Source organism: Castanea sativa, chromosome 9 (assembly GCF_040712315.1).
Source record: "Castanea sativa cultivar Marrone di Chiusa Pesio chromosome 9, ASM4071231v1".
Taxonomy (NCBI): domain Eukaryota; kingdom Viridiplantae; phylum Streptophyta; class Magnoliopsida; order Fagales; family Fagaceae; genus Castanea; species Castanea sativa.
Window position 1 is genome coordinate 1,482,518 of NC_134021.1, and position 6,000 is coordinate 1,488,517.

Sequence of the window (6,000 nt, forward strand, 5' to 3'; positions counted from 1 at the left end):
ATATTCATGATTATTCCTTTATAATTTCTAATTACTAATCAACATGAGTCTCAAAAAACTTTGTGAATCATACGTACAAAATAAGAATAGATTTTTTTATCTTTATTTTTTTTTAAAATGATATTGCTATTGTGTTCATCCTTATAAGAATTTAAGCATAGAATGAATTTTCATTATTTTTGACAATTTTTCTTTGATTTCTTTATAATTTATATATTGTGTTAGTTTTAATGAATTTTTTCTCAAACTTTCAGAGGATGGACTTTAGATAAGATGTTCAACTTTTATATGCCAAGTATTGATTAGAAGTCTTGTACATGGAACAAATAGAGATAAGAAATTAAGAATATGGTCCATTTTGGTTGGCCTTAGCTTGATTTGTCTAGACATCAATTTTCCTTGATTATTACTTGTCTACAAAATTTTAGAAATATTAAATTGGAATAGATCCCTTACTAACCTAACCAATTGGAATTGGATGAAATTTCTTCTCATTCATACTAAACGTTGTGTACACTCCAAATTTTTTCTGCATCTCATAATGATATGTTGTTGACAGTTATCATCCAAGTCCAACATGAATGAGAGTTGTAATTGAGACAATGGCCTAGAAGCTTTACTATTCAATACTTTGCGAGAAAAATTAAACACTCATTTGATGTAACAGGAGACTATGAAATTTGACATTGTATAGGTTTTGTTCTTGATGTTGTGAAATTGTTGTAGGTACTAAAAACTTTAGTTTGATTAGTTGGCAATTCATGTTCTTTAATCGTGAAAAGTTTACAATGGAAAACTTTTGTGTTCCTACAACAAATGTTTTGGAGAGAAAATTGTTAGCCCCCTCATCCCATTAAGACCCTTCTATTTATATAAAGGAAAAATGGTCCAATACTCCTAAGTGTGACTTAGTTACATGGATTTTTTGTGCAAATGTGTCTAGATTTATTTTAAAATTTTAGTTATAATTTTAAACACTAATTTGGCAATTTTTATATGATTTCATATGTTTATAAATAATCTAAATGTTATTTCAGTTTGTGCAAATTATACAACATAGAACCGGTAATTTAGCAACATAGGCATAGGAGAAGTCATGTAGTGGTTTAGGAAGAGTAGGCATTTAGTTATAAGGGAGGAGGAGTAGGCATAAACATAAGAAAACCTTAGGATGGAGGAATAAGGAAAACAAAGAGTTTTTGATAATTAACATCCCTCTATCTTATCCATTAGTCTTATTTATTACTAATTATAATCTGTTGAGTTAGTAAATAATTGATGTGGCATCTAATAAGTGTAATAAATTAAAAATGAAGTATTTTATTTCAAAAAAAAATTCAATTATCTTTTCAAATAAAGTGCCACTTGACAAAATTCCGTGCTCTCCCACATGAAGTCTCTGCTTTTATATATATATATATACTCATTCCTTGAACTGAATAATTATAATGGTTATGTGTGTGCAATTTATAACTGTTATTTCACTGCATATTTATAGCCTTCTTAAAGTAAGATTAATTTTTAAGTTTTTTTAAAATCATGAAACAAAAAATAAATGCAAAAGAGTAACAGGACCGTAAAAATCAAATAATTTGTGTTGTGTTCACATATTTAATACTATAAAATAAAAGCATGTCCAACTCTCTCACTGTCTTCCACTCATTGATAGTGAAATATTAAAACATGGTGTGGGCAAGTGTGTATGCACGTGTCTTATAGATAATTTCAAACCATGGTAGAATATGGCTTTACATTGCGTACCAAATATTCTCTCTACTTATATACCCAAAACAAAAACTATTCAACCAAATTACCCAAACCTAAATCATATTTAATCTCCTAATTTAAAAAGAAAAAAAATACCCGTACAGGTTTAAGGTCTTGATGGTGATGGGAGGCCAATATGACGAAGGCGACGTCCCCTCAGATTTGTCTTTCTCTCTCTTCCAAATGTTTTGTCAATCTCAAGTATTTTATAGTGAAACAATGTCTTTTGATTTTATAGTGAAACAATACGTTTTATTTAACAATCCACAACATTTTTATATCTCTCTATCTCTCTCCAAGGCCTTATTTGGTAAGTTATTACTATTAGTCCTTAACTAATATTTTTTTACTTTTTTAAAAAATATTAAAACGGTGGGGATGCTAAAAGACATAAGAAAGAGAGAAATGTATGATGTAAGCTTAGACAATTAATGAGGGACTAATGAAATAACGGTAAAATAAGTTAATGTAAACTTTTGGGTAATAGTAAAAAACACTTAATGAAAGAGGTAAAAAAAAATGTTAAATGCAAAATTAGAGCGTTACTTGGCAAAACCTCACGCACTCCCACATAAGATCTCTACTTTTATATATATATATATATATATATATATATATATATATATATATATATATATACATGATTATTACTTTATAATTTCTAATCACTAATCAACATGAGTCTCAAAAAATTTTGTGATAGGACTTTATCATACGTACAAAATAAGTACAGATTTTTTTTATCTTTATTTTTTAAAAAAAAGGATATTGTTATTGTGTTCATCCTTATAAGAATTTAAGCATAGATTAAATTTTCATTATTTTTGACAATTTTTCTTTGATTCCTTTATAATTTATATATTGTGTTAGTTTAAATGAATTTTTTCTCAAGCTTTCAGAAGATGGACTTTAGATAAGATGTTCAACTTTTATATGCCAAGCATTGACTATAAGTCTTGTACATGAAAAATAGAGATAAGAAATTAAGAATATGGTCTATTTTGGTCGGCCTTAGCTTGATTTGTCTAGACATCAATTTTCTCTCTTGCCAAAAGTCCGACTTATTTTAGGTGGAAGTTTCCTTGATTATTACATGTATACAAAATTTCAGAAACATTAAATTGGAATAGGTCCCTTACTAACCTAACCAATTGGAATTGGATGAAATCTCTTCCCATTCACACTAAACGTTGTGTACACTCCAAATTTTTTCTACATCTCATAATGATACGTTGTTGATAGATATCATCCAAGTCCAACATGATTGAGAGTTGTAATTGAGACTAAGGCCCAGAAGCTTTACTATTCAATACTTTGCGAGAAAAATTAAATACTCATTTGATGTAATAGGAGACTATGAAATTTGACATTGTTAGCCCCCTCAGGCCATTGGGACCCTTCTATTTATACAAAAGAAAAATAGTCCAATATTCCTAGGTGTGACTTAGTTACATGGAATTTTTGTGCAAATGTGCCTAAATTTCTTCTAAAAATTTAGTTATAATTTTAAACTCTAATTTGGTGATTTTTATATGATTTCATGTGTTTTTAAATAATCTAAATGTTATTTCAGTTTGTGCAAATTATAGAACAAAGAATCGGTAATTTAGCAACATAGGCATAGGAGAAGGCATGTAGTGGTTTAGGAAGAGTAGGCATTTAGTTATAAGGGAAAAGGAGTAGGCATAAACATAAGAAAACCTTAGGATGGAGGAATAAGGAAAACAAAAAGCTTTTGATGATTAACACCCCTCTATCTTATCCATTAGTCTTATTTATTACTAATTAAAATCAGTTGAGTTATTAAATAACTGATATGGCATCTAATTAGTGTAATAAATTAAAAATGATGTATTTTATTTAAAAAAAAAAATCAATAATCTTTTCAAAGAGAGTGCCACTTGACAAATTTCGTGTTCTCCCACGTGAGGTCTCTACTTATATATATATATATATATATATATATATATATATATATATATATATATATATATATATATATATATATATATTGATTTATTCTTGATTATAATATCTATTATTGATTTAAAAAATACAAAAAATAAATAAAAAATTAATGCTAATAAGGCATCCTTATCAACCTTTAGTATTAATATTCTAACTTTTTAAAATTCTTGAACAAAGAACTTTGGCCCTCCCTAAATTTGAATCTTGGTTCCTTCCCTGGGTTTGCGGCAACATGTTACTTTGTGTTGGACTGTTATTGGTGAGGTTTTTTTTCCCTTAATTTTACTTTTCCACTCTATGATCTTTGATTTTGCTGACTTTCCTTTTTGTTATTTTTTTTTAATATGGCTTGAGAAAGTTCATATAGTTGAAATAAATTCCTTAATTAATAGTTGGATTCATTAAAAAAATCATATACTATATAATAAAAGTTAGGCTTAAAAATCGTAATTGAGCCAAGTGGTCGCCTCACTAATTAGTAACTTAATTAATTTTTTTTTATGATATATTTCGTCAATTAAGAGAATATTTAACAAATATTTAATTTAGGTAAAACTTTATTATTTAGATTTCAACAAATTTAAATTCTATTCAAACTAAAATTCTATTATTAAATTTTTCTAAACTTAAATAACATACAACAACCAACTTTTTTTTCTTTAAAAAAATCCATATTTTGACTAAGGATAAGATTTAACAATAATTTAAAATAAATTTAAATTATATTCAAACTAAAAGTGTATTATCAAACATTTTTAAACTTAAATCTCATATAACCCACATTTTTTTAAAAAAAATTTCCTCAAGTCGTATTATTTAACATCATATCATATATTACATAATAATAGTTGGGTTGTAACCGTGGTTACACCAAGTGGCTACTCTCACTAATTAGTAAATTAATTATATATTTTTTGTTAGGATATATTTTTTCAATTATGGGATAATATTTAATAATGGTTTAATTTAGATAAAACTTTATCATTTAAATTTCAACAAATTTAAATTCTATTCAAACTAAAAGTTTATTATAAAAAATTTCTAAATTTAAACCTCACACAACAACCCACTTTTTATTTCTTAAAAATAAAAAAAATAAAAAAAAACCCATGTTTTGACCAAGGAATAAGATTTAACAATAATATAAAACAATTAAATTCTATTCAAACTAAAAGTCTACTATCAAAAATTTCTAAACGTAAATCCCACATGACCCATGCTTTTGTTTTTGTTTTTGTTTTTTTTCCCCTCAATTTTCATGATTTAATAATAATTTAAAACAAATTTAAATTATATTCAAGCTAAAAGTCTATTATAAAAAATTTCTAAACTTAAATCCCACACAACCCACTTTTTTTTTTCCTCAAGTTGCATCTTATTAAATTAGTATTTTATTAGGATATTAAGTTAAAAAACTTTTGACTAAGAGGTACGATTTAACAATAATTTAATTTAGATAAAATTTTATCATCTAAATTTTAGAAATTTAAATTCTATTCCAACTAAAAATCTATTATCATATTTTTAGAACTTTTATATATTTAGCCATAGCTTTTCAATACAATCCATCTTGACCAATAAGTCATTCCTATAATTAAATCCCACACAATGCACCCTACATTGTTGTATTTGTTTTTTTCAAAATGAAAATTACGCTTATGTTTTAATCTAATAAATTATTCTTACTTATTAGTCTTCACTTCTGACTTTGCATGCAGGATATTATGTCAAATGAATTTTTTTTATAAAGAAGCAAAACAATGGACACTCATTTAAGTTCTTGGTTCTTTTATGTAAGTATTTAGTTTTTTTTTTTTATTCTCAATTTTTGAACTCTTTTGTGTATGTTTTGATTTTTTATTATGGTTATTGTATTTAATTTTTTATTAAAGTCTAAACTCTAAACAATCAAAACTTAAAGTTTTTATAAAATTATTTACTTAATTTTAAAATTTATTATTACTATTTATTTAATAATTTAGTTTTAATTATTTTAAAATTTTGAGCTTAGATATTTCATCAAGCTGTGCATCACACGGGAATAATACTAGTGAAAAATAATAAAGAAAGGGAGAGATTGACTAATGAATTAGAGGGAAGTGGCAAGCTGGCCACATAGATATGAATTTAAATATGATCCTGCCATTTTTGTAGAAATTGAGAAAGTGTATATCAAGTGTTTAGAATCAGTCTCTTTTTTTTTTTTTTTTTTCTTTTTTGGCAGGGAGAAGTATTATTGGAATTTTTCTTTTACAATTCAAGTAT